Genomic DNA, 16,968 nt, shown 5'->3' with positions numbered 1-16,968 from the left:
TTGTTGGTGAAGCTCTAGGGAAACAGGCAAGTTTATACAGTGTTGATGCGAATAGAAAATGTTACAACGCCTGTGGAGAAGAATTTGGCAACATCTAGACAAATTATATAGGCATTTATGTATACATAATTTGACCCAGCAGTCCTGTTTCTAGGACACACTCCCAATGACACACTGGCAAAAATATGAACAAGAAGTATGTACAAAGCTGTTCACCGCAATCCTATCTGTCATACCAAAATACTGGAAACAATCCAAATACCTCGCAGGAGGGGACAAGTTGAATAAACCATGATGCATCTGCAAAGGAACAAGAAATAGCTCTATAGCTACTATGGAGTGATGATCTCCAGGATATGTTACTGAGCTAAAAGGCAAGATGGAAAGAGTGTGTATTTCATTCTACCATCTAGCTAAGAAAAGGGAAGGATATGAATATATACATACATATTTGTTTACATTGAGAAAATGGAATAAAACAAACCATAAGTGTTTTTAAATGTTACTTATAGGAGGGTAGGACACTAGAGTTCTTTTAATTTATCTTGTTATGTGGAGATGACTTTGGAACCATGAAAATATTTTACAGAATTGTGTAACAAAAATAGATTTCAGAAAGCCAATTCTAAGAATCAAAAATAAAAAGAAACAAATGAATCCAACTATGTACCAAGTTGATAGCATAGTCACATGAAGAAGAACTATTCCAAGTGGCTTTTTAAACCACAGGAATTTAACTGTACATTCCTAGTGGAGATGCAAAAGGCAACAGAAAAAAAAATCAACAATTTTTCAGTAATCACATTGGTGGTAGCAGCACTGGCACTGTTATTCTTACACTGGTGTGTGTGTGTGTGTGTGTGTGTGTGTGTGTGCTGTGGGATAGAGTAAGAGAGTAACTATATTTGTGTTATTGAAAACTGAGACGAATGTGAGTGAAAGGAGATAGAGTTGTAAGATGCATGACGTTTAGTGACAATTCTTTAGTCTTGAATTTAAATCGGAATTATCAGTATAAAGTCATGATATATGTGATCATAAAAATAAATATATGCCTGATTCCAAGTCTGACCACTGAAAAGATCTAGAAGCAATGGCCAACTTAGCGACAATGAACATTTTTAGCCTCAGATTTGGGTCTCTAACAACCATCTTTCACTAAAAGAATGGGGGGCTCCTTGTAGAAATGGCTGAATCCAGGTCTGAGGATAGGAAATATCCAAGATGAGTCTGAAATATCTTGTCATACCAGAAAGCAAGGATGCTATGAGAAACTACAGTCATGTCAGAAGACTTAGGAGTCAATTCAAAGAAGCTCCCACTAACCAAAGATGGTTGGGAATCAATAAGAATATTATCAGGGCTTCCAGTAAGGTGAACAAGAAGACATCAATGTGCTGGGAGGGTGGCTACCCCAACCCCATGGGGACAGAACTCCTGTGCTCAGGACTCTTCTACACCTCATGCTGCGGAATCTAAAGCAACAGCAAAGCTGAGGTCCAACTGCCATAAGGACGGACACCAAGGAGGCTGCATTGGGGAGAAAAAGAAGTCAAGATAAGCAACATGAACCACAAAGCCCGGACCGTGCGGTATATGAAAGAACAAGAAAGGCGGGATCAGGAAATTCAGCAGGATGAAGTTGCCTTCCCACCTAGCTCTATTCTCTTTGCTGAGCCATACAAAGCTACTAGCAAGGAAGATAAGTTATCGAGTTGTATCCAGAGTAGGCTTGAAAACTATGGTGAAATGAAGGATTTTATAGGAGACAAATCTATACCAAGGCTTATTGCAGTTTCCAAGCCTACAGTACCACTTATAACAGATGAAAATGGACCCCCATAGGACCTCTGCACCCAGCATTTCTGTCTCAGAAACAGTCCTCAGGCTTACAGAGTGGACATGGTAGCCAGTAGACAGTGGCAGCAGTGGCACTAACAGCCGTGGCCAGAGACATGACTGTGACTCACATAGCAGTAGTGGGAGCAGAAGACCAGAGAAAAATGCCAGCATGGATCACAGCACTCCAAGCCGCGCTCTTCCAGCCCTGGGAAACCCCAGGCTGTCTCTTCGTTAAGCTCCAGTCATTCCAGGTCTCATGGGAATGATCAGCGTAGCAAGGAATATCAGTGCTCCAGATCACCTGGGGACCCTCATGCAAACGGGGATTCTCCCTCTCATGTATCTTTTCCAAGTGGGCAGCACTCAAATCAGTCTTTCCCACCTTCGTTGATGTCAAAGTTCAGTTCAATGTTACAGAAACCTACTGCCTGTGTGCAGCCCGTGGGCGGACAGGAGTCCGTGGAACCAGAGCTGTCCTCTGAGCGCTACAGTAGCCAATCCCATGATGACAGCGCAAATGAGCTGCAGCCCAGCAGCAAAGCACATCTCGCCAGGCTGAAAATACCTTTCTAACCGCTGGACCTAAGTCACACATTCAGAGCTTTTAATATTGTGACTATGTGAAGCAATTGAACATGAAATTCTGATTGAACTTGAACTGCCTTTTTGTCTTAATAGTAAAGAATGTAAAAGTTCAGAGATGTTTTAAAGTTTAAAGAAAGACTCGTGAGCGACTTCCAAGTGCATCCATAGAGACCTGTTAGCTCGCCTCTTGGGAAACAGAGAAAATGTCATTTACAGCTTTCAAATATTAAAATAAGTCAGTTATAGAATAAAAGCATGATCCATCAATTTTTAAAAGAATATTATTAAGAACGTTAACTGCAATAGATTGAAATCCATCAAATATATCAGTATAACACCAAAAAAAACACAACTAATCATCTTTGGAGCCCACTGAGGAACCAACTCATTATTTTTAAAACTGGTAAATAATGAGAGAAAATAAAGCATTTTCCTGCCTTTCTTATAAGACCTATAGGTATATCCGGTAAGAAAAATAAATAATTTAAGAGAGGAATTATCTTTTCATAGATGTATTCCAGCTAATAAAGAAAAATAATAGAATTATTATTAATTTTATTTATATCTATAATAAAACAATGGCTCTAGGCAGTAACAATAATCAAATGGCTATGACCTTCACAAAATGCGACCAGCAGCCGTTCTGTATCTCCGGGTGGAGTACACATCACCACCTATGAAGTAGTCTTGCAGACAAACAAAAAACCTGAATATGATTAAGCCTCAAAATAAAACTACTAATTTACAGAAAAGACAAGGGTCAGATGAACAGGTTAATTCCATAGTAAGCTCTACTGTGTTCAGAAATTTAGTTTTAATAAAGGCAGCACTTGAAGCCAATAGAGGGAAGGGTGGACTTTTTCATAAGTGATATTTAGACAACTAGATAGTCATAAGGAAAATAATAAAAGTATTATTATAGAGATGAAACCAGCAAAATCCAAACTCTGGGAAACTATAAGACAAAAGACCCAATTTTTTAACAAATAAAAATTGCAAGGGAAAGAAGCAAGATGGTAAGAGAAATCCATACATTAAGAGAGACTAAATTAACATATCAGCCCATCAAAATGGGCTTTATTTGGATCACTATTCAAACTATTAAAAAATATATTAGACACGAGAAAAGACAAACACTGACTAGATATTTGATAATTGAGAAAGTATTACGAAAGGATTATTAATTTTTGGACATGATCATGGTTGTGAAGTTATGTGTTCTTTTTAAAGCATTCTTACAATTTGCCAGTACAGGCTGAAATATTTGAAGAAGAAATAATATGCTGTCTGGGATTTGTTGAAAATAATCTCAGGCAGAGTGGCAAGACGTGGATACAAGTAAAACAAAATAGGTCACGTGCTTATAATCAAGGAAGCTGGGTGATGCATATATGGGGGTCCATTATAACAGATTTCTTTTGACTTACGTTTGAAATCTTCGTAAAAATGCAGCTAGAAGACCTACCTCATCGGGTTGGTGCAGGAATGTAAATGAAATGATGTGTGTAAATCGCCTGGCACATAATCAATGCTTTAAGTTTGTGGAATTGAATAAACTTGAAGACATACATTAAGTGAGCAGTAACACAAACAGCTGCTTACATGAGCGCGTTGATCAACCGACATATGCTGTGGGAGTTTCCAGAAAGTGCAGGGTATCGATTAGTTCTCAGCGAGGGTGCCCCAGGAAGTGGGGACTGAATGTGGGTCCCAAGGAAGATGCCGGAAGATGGCCCTTCAGGGCGGGGCCCAGCGTGGACCAAGGTGGGAGCCGGGCATGGCGTCCTCAGGGCAGTCTGGGTGCCGGGCAGGCCTCCCACCAAGCGCCAGCTCTGCCGGGGCCACTGCTCTGTCTGCCTTCCTCTCCACTTCCAGAGCCTGGCACAGAGAGGCACACCTCGACACACAGTGGGTGTTCAAGAAACGGCTGGTGGTGAAAGTTGAATATTGAACCAGACAGGCTCCAGGTTTCAATTCAGAACTCCAGCTCGGGGGTTCTCTAAAATTCCAGACCAGCAGTGAGACAGAAAACGGCTGCAATGTCTGACACAGAGAAACAACGCAGCAGAATCCTCTGCCGCTGTGAGAAGAGAACCAGGATGCTGGTTAGATACTGACGTGGAGCTGGCGCCAAGATGTATCGCTGAGTAACCACGTCTGTGCTCTGCTACTATTTGTTTCTTAGAAAGTGGGGGGCAGACCCTCCCTGGAAGCACACATAGGGGCTGCGGACAGTGGGGGCTTCTGGTGAGAGGGCTGGAGCTGGAGACAGGGCAGGAGCAGGCTTACTTTGGGGTGTATACTCTTTGGCACTGTTTGGAGGTTTTACCTTAAATAAAATATGCAGTAATAAATAAAAGTCCTGTCAGTGGCTTTTGTGGTGGGGGAAGCCGTAATTCCTATCAGGTCTTCGGGCAGGGGAAGCCTTCAGAACTCCACGCAAGCAAGAGAACCCTTCTACTGACGTGTCCCGGTGGGAGAGAAGACCCATCTCCGTAGCTCCTCTCAAAACAAACCCAACCAAATTAAACATCCGTAGAGAAGAGCAATAGGAAAGATGTTCTAAAGGGCTACACTCTCCAGAAGAGCTAAATTAAAACTAATCCAGGCAACTGGCACAAGTGCTGAGGACAAATGTGGTGGCTTTTTACGGGGAATTAGTGAAAGAATGGCTGAACCAAGCAGAATGTTACGCAGGGTCCCCAGCGCTCTCCCAGAGGGTTTATGCTGATCCGCCAAATTTGAGGACTCAATTTAGGCAAATAAACCTAGTTTATTGTCGTCTGGCTGGGGAAAAGCACATAAAGACTCATTTATCTGGTTGTAAACGAGCTAGTAGAGCTGGCTGTCACAAATGCATTATTCAGCAGAAACAAGAAGTGATTTCAGCAGTCCTCAGGAGGCAGTAAATGCAGGGCACAGGAGTGGAAATCTCCACCACCAAACTGACCACCACTGGAAAACAACTTGTCTTTTTTAGTTACATGTTTATTTCAGGACCAGTGAATAACCATCTAAATAAACGCTAACGAAATAACACTACAGTGTGGAAGTTAGAAAGTCCCCCCATTTCAGCAGTCTCTGGGCAAAATTATGCAGAAGACAAAGTCCCCTGCTGAACGTAACTGCCCACGCCTGCCTGGCCCCTCTACTCACGCCCTACTCATCCCTGTCCGCTCCTGTCTACTCACCCCTGTTCTCTCCCCTCTACTGCCCCCTCTACTCACCCCGAGCTCTTGCCTCTACTCAACCCTGTCCTCTCCCCTCTACTTACCCCTCTACTCGCCCCTGCCCTCACCCCTCTACTCACCCCTGTCCTTTCTCCCCTACTCGCCCCTCTACTCACCCCTGCCCTCTCCCCTCCACAAAACCCAATACTCACCCCGTCCTATCCCCTCTACTCGCTCCGTCCTCTCACCTTACTCACCCCTGCCCTTTCCCCTCTACTCACACCTGCCCTCTCTCCCCTACTCACCCCTCTACTCACCCTGCTCTCTCCTCCACAAACCCCTCTACTCACCCCTGCCCTCTCTCCCCTACTCACTCCTCTACTCACCCCTGCTCTCTCCCCTCCACAAATCCTCTACTCACCCGTCCTCTCCCCTCTACTCACCCCTGCCCTCTCCCCTCTACTCACCCCTGCGCTCGCTCGTCACTCCTGCCCTCTCCCCTCTACTCACCTCTATACTCACCCTTGCCCTCTCCCCTCTACTCACCCCTGCCCTCTCTCCTCTACTCACCACTCTACCTGCCCCTGCCCTCTCCCTTCTACTCACCCCTCTACTTGCCCCTGCCCTCTCCCCTTTCCTGCCCTCTCTACTCAGCCCTGTCCTCTCCCCTCTACCGATACCTGCCATCTCCTCTCTACTCACCCGTCTACTCATGGCTGTCCTCTCCCCTCTACTCACTCCTCTACTCACCCTGCCGTCTCCCCTCTACTCACCACTGCCCTATCCCCTCTACTCACCCTTGCCCTCTCTCCTCTACTCACCCCTGCTATCTTCTTTCTACTTACCCCTGCCATTTTCCCTCTACTCACCCCTATTCTTTCCCCTCTACTCAGCCTGCCACCCCCACTTTACTTACCCCTCTACTCACTCCTACCACGTCTGCTCTATTCACCCCTGCTCTCTTCCCTCTACTCACCCTGCCCTCTCCCCTCTACTCACCCCTGCCCTCTGCCCACTACTCACTCCTGCCCTGTCCCCTCTGCTCACCCCTCTACTCACAGTGCCATCTCCCCCCACTCACCCTTGCCATCTCTACTCATCCCTGTCCTCTCCCCTCTACTCACCCCCCTACTCATCCCTGCCCTCTCCCTTCTATTCACCGCTGTCCTCTCCCCTCTACTCACCCCCCTACTCATCCCTGCCCTCTCCCTTCTATTCACCACTGTCCTCTCCCCTCTACTTGCCCCAGTCCTCTCCCCTCTACTCACCCCTGCCTCCTCCGCTGTACTCACCCCTCTACTCAACCCTGCCCTCTCCATCCTCTCCCCTCTACTCACCCCTGTTCTCTCCCCTCTACTCACCCCTGCCCCCTCCGCTGTACTCACCCCTCTACTCAACCCTGCCCTCTCCCGTCCTCTCCCCTCTACTCACCGGTGTCCTCTCCCTTCTACTCACCCCTGCCCTCTCCTACTCACCCCTGCCCTCTCCCCTCCACAAACCTCTCTACTCACCCCTGTCCTCTCCCCTCTACTCACCCCTATACTCACGCCTGCCCTCTCCCTTATATTCACCCGTCCTCTCCCCTCTACTCAGCCATGTTGTCTCCCCTCTACTCACCCCTACCCCCTCCACTCTACTCACCCCTCTACTCATCCCTGCCCTCTCCCCTCTACTCACTCGTCATCTCCCCTCTACTCACACCTGCCACTTCCCCTCTACTCACCCCTCTACTCACACCTGCCACTTCCCCTCTACTCACCCCTCTACTCACCCGTCCTCTCCCCTCTACTCATCCCTCTACGCACCCTGCCATCTCCCCTGTACTCACCCCTGCCATCTCCCCTGTACTCACCTCTGCCATCTCCCCTCTATTCACCCCATCCTCTCCCCTCTACTCACCCCTGCCATTTCCCCTCCATTTACCCTTCTACTCACTCCTACCACCTCCCCTCTATTCACCCCTTCCCTCTTCCCTCTACTCACCCCTGCCCTCTCCCCTCTACTCACCCCTCCACTCACCCTCCCCTCTCCCCTCTACTCACGCAGGCCCTCTCCCCTCTACTCACCCCTGTACTCACCCCTGCCATCTCCCCTCTACTCACCCCTGTACTCACCCCTGCCATCTCCCCTCTACTCACCCGTCCTCTCCCCTCTACTCACCCATCCTCTCCCCTCTACTCGCCCCTGTCCTCTCCCCTGCCCTCTCCCTTCTATTCACCCCTGTCCTCTCCCCTCTACTCATCCCTCTACACACCCTGCCATCATCCTTCTACTCACCCCTGCTATGTCCCATCTACTCACCCCTGTTCTCTCACTCTTCTCACCCCTGCCCTCCCCCTTCTATTCACCACTGTCCTCTCTCCTCTAAGCCCTGTTCTCTCCCCTCTACTCACCCCTGCCCCCTCCACTGTACTCGCCACTCTACTCACCCCTGCCCTCCCCCTTCTATTCACCACTGTCTTCTCCCCTCTAGTCAGCCCTGTTCTCTCCCCTCTACTCACCTCTGCCCCCTCCACTGTACTCACCCCTCTACTCAACCCTGCCCTCTCCCCTGTCCTCTGCCTTCTACTCAACTCTGTCCTCTCCCCTCTACTCATCCCTCTACACACCCTGCCATCATCCTTCTACTCACCCCTGCTATGTCCCATCTACTCACCCCTGTTCTCTCACTCTTCTCACCCCTGCCCTCCCCCTTCTATTCACCACTGTCCTCTCTCCTCTAAGCCCTGTTCTCTCCCCTCTACTCACCCCTGCCCCCTCCACTGTACTCGCCACTCTACTCACCCCTGCCCTCCCCCTTCTATTCACCACTGTCTTCTCCCCTCTAGTCAGCCCTGTTCTCTCCCCTCTACTCACCTCTGCCCCCTCCACTGTACTCACCCCTCTACTCAACCCTGCCCTCTCCCCTGTCCTCTGCCTTCTACTCAACTCTGTCCTCTCCCCTCTACTCACCCCCGTCCTCTCCCCTCTACTCATGCCTGCCATCTCCCATCTACTCACCATTCTACTCACCCCATCCTCTGTCTGCCCTCTACTGACCCCTGTTCTCTCCTCTCTACTCATCCCTCTATGCACCCTGCCATCTCCCCTCTACTAACCCCTTCCATCTCCCCTATACTCACCCCTGCCATCTCCCCTCTACTTACCCATCCTCTCCCTTCTACTCACCCCTGTCCTCTCCCCTCTACTCACCTCTGTCCTCTCCCCTCTACTCACCCTTGCCCTCTCCCCTCTACTCACCCCTCTACTCTCCCCATCCTCTCCCCTCTACTCACCCTTGCCCTCTCCCCTCTGCTCACCCCTACACTCTCCTCTCTACTCACCCCTGCCCTCTCCCTTCTATTCACCCCATCCTCTCCACTCAGCCCTGTTCTCTCCCGTTTACTCACCCCTGCCCCCTCTGCTCTACTCACCCCTCTACTCACCCCTGTCCTCTCCCCTACTCATGCCTGCCATCTTCCCTCTACTCACCCCATCCTCTGCCCTCTACTCACCCCGTCCTCTCCCCTCTACTCACCCCGTCCTCTCCCCTCTACTCATCCCTCTATGCACCCTGCCATCTCCCCTCTACTCACCTCTGCCCTCTCTCCTCCACTCCTTCCTGCCATCTCCCCTCAACTCATCCCTGCCCTCTCCCTTCTACTCACCCCTGCCCTCTCCCCTCACCCCTCTACTCATCTCTCTACTCACCCCTGCCCTCTCCCCTCTACTCATCTCTCTACTCACCCCTGCCATCTCTCCTCTACTCACCCCTCTAGTCACCCCTGCCTCTCCCCTCTACTTACCCCTGTCCTCTCCCCTCTACTCACCCCTGTCCTCACCCCTCTACTTGGCCCTGCCATCTCCCCTCTACTCACCCCGTTCTCTCCCCTCTACTCACCCCTGCCCTCTCCCCTCTACATACCCCTGCCATCTCCCCTCTACTCACCCCTGCCCTCTCCCCTCTACATACCCCTGCCATCTCCCCTCTACTCACCCTTGTCCTCTCCTCTCTACTCACCCTGCCCCCTCCCCTATACTCATCCCTTTCCTCGCTCCTACCATCTCCCCTCTACTCACCCCTGCCCTCTCCCCTCTACTCATCCCTTTCCTCACTCCTACCATCTCCCCTTTACTCACCCCTGCCCTCTCCCTTCTACTCTCCTATCTACTCACCCCTGCCATCTCCCCTCTACTCACCCCTCTACTCACTCCTGCCATTTCCCCTCTACTCACCCTTGTCCACTCCCCTCTCCTCACCCCTGCCTTCTCCTCTCTACTCACCCGTCCTCTCCCCTCTACTCACCCCTGCCATCTCCCCTCTCCTCACCTGTCCTCTCCCCTCTATTCACCCTTCTACTAGACCCTATCCTCTCCATTCTACTCACCCCTGTCCTCTCCCCTCTACTCACCCCTGTCCTCTCCCGTCTACTCACCCCTATCCTCTCCCGTCTACTCACCCCTCTAGTCCCCCATGCCCTCTCGCCTCTACTCACCCCTGCCCTCTCTCTTCTACTCACCCCTGTCCTATCCCCTCTACTCACCCCTGTTCTCTCCCCTCTCCTCCCGCCTCCTCAGCTCCTACTGCTAGCCCTACTGCCCAGAGAACTTCCGGGTGCCATTCCCAGCTTTCAACTTTACTTCATTTTCATCATCGTCATTCCCACCCCCCAAGTAACCTTCCTCCAGCTCTGAGGAGAAAGGTTATGTGATGGAGGGATTTATCATCACTCACCTACCATGGAAACACAGGCCTTGTTTTGTTCATCTGCACAGTGAAGATGAAACCATCACTCTCACATGAAGAGTAACTGGGACAAGGAGGAGAAGCCCGGGAGGTTGCGAGAGTTCACTGGGTGTGCGTACCCAGCGTCCCTGAGGAGACTGCCTGCTCATGGCGGCATCCAGCCCACCCAGGCCAGGAACATCTCCAGGAACAGCCTTGGGTAGGCCCCTGAATTCCTGGGTGCAGTTGGCCCAGATCCAGCCACCCGCCGGAGTGGACACAGGCACTCTGGGAGTTCTCTGGGTTCATCTTCTGTGAGGCATGCACCTGCTCAATCCCACCAGCCAAAGACCACCGAGAACATACCTATGATTTTCCTAACAAAATCATGTTCCTTCCCTAACAAAATCATTTATCCGTAAGACTCATGAGGATAAAACCATCCACAATCTTCACTGAACTGCAGGCATCTGATATGACCCTTGTGTTTGCATGACATCTGCAAACGTTAACAAGAACTTTTACTCTCTGTCTTAATTTGGGCCTCTCCATAACATATGGGGCTACCTAGGAAGATGGGATTATGTGCAGTGTATTTGTCGCCTTGGGCTGCCAGAACAAAGGCCCATAGACTGTGTGTCTTCAACAACAGAAATGCATTTTCTCCCTATTCTGGAGGCCAGAAGTCCAAGAGCAAGGTGTCAGCAGGATTGTTTCTTCTGAGGCCTCTCTCCTTGGCTTATGGAAGGGCATCTTCACCCTGTGTCCTCACGCAGGCTTCTCTCTGTACATCTGTGTCCAAACTTCCTCTTCTCAGAAGGGCACCAGGCATCTTGGAGTAGGACTCACCGTCAGGACCTCATTTTAACTGAATTACTTCTCTAAAGACCCTTTCTCCAAATACAGTCACATTCTGAGGTACTGGGGGTTAGGATTTCAGCATAGGAATTTGGGGGAGGAAGGACACGGTTCAGCCCATAATACCCATTTTACAGATAAAGAAACTGAGGCCACAGTTAGTGTTCCAGCCAGGATCAATTCAGTGTTGTTTCTACCCCTAAAAGACTGTTTAAAAACTTCCTGTCACATTCATCTATAAGACCCGAGTCAGTCCTGTCCCAGAACTCTGAAGGGTAGGCGGGCCCACAGTCTACGTAGAGTGCCCCTGTTTGATAAGATAGAGCTATAGTCGACACAGGCCCCACTCTGTGAGTTCAGACTTTGGGATGTGCCTCCTTTTTCTGCCCTTCTCTGCCTCTTTTAATTTGGAAGAAACTGTCAGAAAGGGTGATTGATCCTTCCGCAAGCACATCTCTAACTGGAACTAACTGTTTAACCAGGACGCATGAGGCTGAGCGGCTTCCGACCCATCAGACGGCTCAGAACTGAGACTTGCAAGTTTAATAGCTTTGCTGCTGGGGAATAGTGCAGCCCTCCTCGGGATTTCTCATTTTCTTTTTCAGTGATTTTAATACTCAGAAAAATGTGCTGAGCAGTCAGCACTCGAGGCAGAATGACTTTATCTGAGTAGAGTTCAGAGACTTCCCATGGTGTGTGGCTCCGGCTCCCCCAAACCACTCCACCGCAGGAGGTGAGCACCTGCTCGGGTGGGCGAGGCCTGGCATGAGGGATTTCCACAGACTGCTGGGCTGAGACCCCTGCCCCCGACAGGGGCGATCACCTCTCACCACCACCTAGCCCAGTGGTAGGGGTCAAGACGCCAATCTCCATGGAGTGAGGCATGGCTCTGTGAAATCCCACCAGCCAAAGACCCCTGAGCACATACTCATAGGTGGAAACGGTGTATTAGCATGCCGCAGCAACAGAAAATTGTACCAGGAGAACCTGGGACATCTCAGGAAAGGGCGTTGGGAGGGGCTTGTTATGAGGTTTAGGCCTGTGTTAGGTTGTTGGGGAAAGGTTTAAGAAAGGCTTGCTCTGCATTTGATGCTGTCAGGAAGTAGGGGCAGTTTGATGATTGGGGATCTTAATAATCTTTACACAGGAGGTGGAAGGAATGAAGCAGGCATAGAGCTGCCGTTAGTAAAGAAGCAGCAGTCATCACTCGAGTCAGCTGGAAGAGGGGATGTTGAGTTTCTGTGGTTGCAGGGCGTCCTTGCCTCTCTGTCCAGATAGAATCACCGCGTGCCCTTGTCTCCATCTCCTTCCACCATGATCACAGAGTGAGCTGGTCTGATTATTGCTGATATTCTGTAAACGCTCGTGCGTAAGTGAGAATACTCTGGTCTAGCTCTCAGCTGCCAATGGTCAGGGCCATGGTTTTACTTCCTTACAGCAAGCAGGCATCCTCAGCCTCCTCCTCCACGGCGGTGGGAGGACCACGGAGTCAGAACCGAGGTGCAAGCGACCTCTCTTCTCACGTGTCCTGTGCAGCCCCCGTGAGGCTGGAGGCCGAGAGGTAATTGCTTGGGCTGGGCTGTGACTTTAGGAGCAGGGCCCACTCTGTGCCTCCCACATGCTGAGCAGGGTGTGACTGCGGAACCCACACTCCTACCTGTCTCACCCATCTCTCCCCCAGAGTCTACCTTGGCAGTCCTGCATCTATGCAATCAACTGAGTTAGAACATAGGAAGTCCGGCTCACTCTTTCCCACAAGAGAGGCCCTGGCCCCGTTGCTAACCCCTGAGAGTCCATTTCCTTATCTGTACATTGAGGGAGAATAATCCCTGTTTCATAGGATTGCTGTGGGGATGCTGGCTGGAGATAATGCATGTGAACTAGAAAGTATGTGTCGGGAAGGGAGGAACCTGTCCTCTCTGGCTCCTGCTGTTTCTCTATCACCCAGGATGGCGGCCAGCACATAGATGCATGATAAATATTGGTTAAATCAACAAATGGAAGTGCCCCCCAAAGTAATCAGTGAATAAGAGGCAGCTATGTTGGTTTCCCAGGGCTACCATAACAAAGTATTACAAACTGGGTGGCTTAAAACAACAGAAAGCTATTCTCTCACAGGCCTGGAGACTACAGGCTGGAAACCAAGGTGTCAGCAGGGGCAGCTCCTTGTGAGGACTGTAAGAGAGAATCGGTCCCAGGCTGCTCTCCCAGCTCTGGTGATGGCGGGCACTCCTTGGCCTTCCTTGGCCCATAGATGCATCACCCCCATCTCTACCTTCATTCTTCCGTATGTCTGTGTCCAAATTTTCCTCTTTTCATAAGGATGCCAGTTACATTAGATGAGAGCCTACCTTAATGACCTCAACTTGATGACGTCTGTAAAGATCTTATTTCCAAAAAAAAGGTCACCTTCACAGGTACTGGGGGTCAGGACTGCAACTTATCTTTTGGATGGTACACAATTAAATCCATAACACTGGCTATTGTTCTTTTCACATTATAGTCCTGATTTGTAACATTTTGTCCTGTTTTGTCAACTGTCATTTAAAAAGTTGCCAGAAATATTGGTGTTTCTGCACCTAACCCATTTCATCCTCTCTTCCTTTTGTACTTGAAATTAAATTCCACATCCTGGCCGGGCATGGTGGCTCATGCCTGTAATCCCAGCACTTTGGGAGGCCAACGCAGGTGGATCACAAGGTCAAGAGATCAAGACCGTCCTGGCCAACATGGTGAAAACCCGCCTCTACTAAAAATAAAAAAATTAGCTGGGCTTGGTGGCAGGCACCTGTAATACCTGCTACTCAGAAGGCTGAGGCAGGAGAATTGCTTAAACCCGGGAGGCAGAGGTTGCAGTGAGCCGAGATTGTGCCACTGCACTCCAGCCTGGCAACAAAGCGAGACTCCATCTTAAAAAAAAAAAAAAAAAAAAAAAAAATCCACCACGTCCTATCAGACTACTTTGGCTACTAGGGTCCAGAAAGGAAAGCTGTACAGAGAGCCCAAGAGAATGCTGTTCATATAGTAGAAACACAGTAAATGTCACTAAGCTGCTGTGTGACCTGGGACAAGTTACTCCACCTCTCTGAGTCTCAGTTTTCTTAACCGTTAGATAAAGGCATTGGATCTCACTGACGTCTCCCTGCAGACACACAGGGAATAGGCCAGATTCCCTTTTAGAACTCTGGTAGGCAGATGAGATGGATCCTTTCCCTGGACATGCAGAGATTTGGTGCCACTGACTCCTACCTCTCTCTTCACTTCTGTGTACCCTGAGATGAAGCCCTTTCCCTCTGAGGCTCCTGATCTGTAAAATCAGAGGGTGGAATGTTCTGATCTCCCAAGCCCGCAGCCATAGAGGAGGCTGTCACTGCTCCCTATCATCTCTGAGCAGTGGATGAAGCCTATAGAACAGAGGCAGCCTCCGATGAGCTCATTGTCCCCATTCTTTGGTTGGCCGGCTGGCAATGGGAATGTTCAGTACATTTTGGGCACCTCCTTCATTCCTGAGGCTCAGGTGGTAGCCTATGCCCCAAAATTGATGAAGCAGCAGTTATATTACCCCCAGCCCAGCACCCGCCAGAATATAGCCCAGGTGTTGCCAAATGGCAGGGTAGGGAGAAACTGTCCAGACAGGGGGGTTGCCAAGAGACAGCAAAGCCAACGCCTCACTCAAGTTCACAAAAGCCCAGATTAAACCAATGAACAGCTGGCATTTCTAACTTGGACAGCCCCAGGATTGTGCCTGCCTATACCTGGTATTGAATACGTGAGCCTTCTTGCTCCTTCTTGGACACACCCCGTCATGGTTCCAGACACCCACTGCTGTGATTTTGAGCTTCCTTGTTACACTGAAAATCCTAAGAGCAGAGGTATAGTCTGATTATTTCTGAAAACCTAGCACAATGCCAGGCACAAAGAAAGAAGAGAAGGAAGTCAGGAAGGCAATAAGGAAAGTAAGAAGGATGGAAGAGGAAGGAAGAAAGGGAGGGAGGGAAAGAGGGAGACTGCAACAGAGTATCACAGTGGCTAATGGTGCAAGCTGTAGAGTGCAAAAGAACTGAGTTCAAACTCTGGTTTTGCCATTGACTGGCTTTGTGACCCAAGGCAAATCGCTTAACCTCTCTGAATTCCAACGTCCTGTACTATTCACTCCACAGGGTTGTTGTGGGAATTAAATAATTCACTTAGAACACTTAGCATAGTGCTTGTCCATGGTAAGCATTCGGCAAACTGTGGTAGTAATTTGTGTCATCATCTATAGTACTTAAAACAATAAGAACCACATGGACCGCACAGCCCTCTGACATCACCTGCCCAGTCAACTTTTCCGTACTTTGGGGGAGCGCGGTGGGGTGGGGTAGGGGGGGGCAGCGGGGGAGGGGGGAGGAATGAGCATTTGCACAGCATTACACAGGGATGGTCCCGCTGACTCAGGAGCATTCCACTTTGTGGCAGCGATCTCGGAGTGGCCTGCAGGCCAAATCAAAGTTGCCAGAGCCCCTTTCAGATGGGGGTGTCCCGGGCTACCGCCTCTGACCTGGTTCTCTTGGCAGGTGGCGCCACCTGCTGGCTACTCCAGGAACTGTCTTGCATACCTAGTCACTCAGCTGCAAAATGTTATGTCAAGCCCTGGATTCCTATAATCACCTCCTGACTGCCAAAGCCACCTTGATCCTGGGAAGCCAGTCACGCAATTCATACTGCCCTGCAGTCGTCCAGTTCATGTCAGAATTTCCAGGACAACTCCCAATTTCCTGAGGATTATAAATCAACCATAAATTTTCATTTTCCCCTGAGACTTTGCATATATTAACCAGCTAGTCTGTTTCCATTCTCTTCTGTTTTTTGTTTTTTGTTTTTTTTTTTTTTTTTGCGGGCGGGAGGGGAGGGTGGAGGGCGGCGGGGAATGGAGTCCCACTCTGTCACCCAGGCTGGAGTGCAGTGGCGCAATCTCGGCTCACTGCAACCTCCGCCGCCCGGGTTCAAGCAATTCTCCTGCCTCAGAAGTAGCTGGGATTACAGGCGCCTACCACCGCGTCCGGCTAATTTTTCTTTTTGTATTTTTAGTAGAGACGGGGTTCCACTTTCTTGGTCAGTCTGGTCTCGAACTCCTGACCTCGTGATCTACCCGCCTCAGCCTCCCAAAGTGCTGGGATTACAAGCGTGAGTCACTATGCCCAGCTTTCTCTTCTACTTCTATTGGTGACAGAAGAAACCTCGTTTCTTTCCTTTTTCAGGTGCATTCTGGGTTGCTTTGGAGCTTAGGTCAGACCTTGAGTTTAGAGTCAAGGGTCCTGAGTTCCAGTCTCAGCCCACCAAATACTTTTGCCCAGGTCCCTAATCTCTTCCACCTCCAGCTGCTTTATCTGGAAAAGGAGAATTATCATTCCACCTGCCATCATGGTCCTGATCCTTTTGTGGGTTTGTTTTGTTTTTGTTTTGACTGTTGTTGTTATTGTTTTTGAGACAGAGTCTCACTCTGTCACCCAGGCTGGAGTGCATTGGCACAATCTCGGCTCAGTGCAACCTCTGCCTCCTGGATTCAAGCAATTTTCATGCCTCAGCCTCTCAAGTAGCAGGGATTACAGGTGCACACCACCACTCCCCGCTAATTTTTGTATTTTACTAGAGATGGCGTTTCACCATGTTGGCCAGGCTGGTCTCAAACTCCTAACCCTCAGGTGATCTGCTAGGCTCAGCCTCCCAAAGTGCTGAGATTACAGGCATGAGCCACCATGCCTGGCCTGGTCCTGATCCTTTTGAAATTTAAAGGAGAATGAAATCAGTGGGAAAAGGCTTTGTCAG

At 49.6% G+C, this 16,968-nt stretch overlaps 1 protein-coding gene and 1 pseudogene across 1 annotated transcript in view; both read left to right on the top strand.

The window, feature by feature from the left end:
* BFSP2 (beaded filament structural protein 2) overlaps positions 1-16,968 on the top strand; it is a 76,045-nt gene that overhangs the window by 8,311 nt on the left and 50,766 nt on the right. The gene's annotated exons all lie outside the window — the stretch shown is intronic.
* Positions 1,567-2,466, top strand: LOC134731680 (AF4/FMR2 family member 4-like; annotated as a pseudogene).

The sequence above is a fragment of the Symphalangus syndactylus genome, chromosome 10 (genome assembly GCF_028878055.3).
Source record: "Symphalangus syndactylus isolate Jambi chromosome 10, NHGRI_mSymSyn1-v2.1_pri, whole genome shotgun sequence".
NCBI lineage: Eukaryota > Metazoa > Chordata > Mammalia > Primates > Hylobatidae > Symphalangus > Symphalangus syndactylus.
The sequence above is the reverse complement of the archived record's forward strand: the minus strand, read 5'-3'. Positions and strand labels throughout refer to the sequence as shown.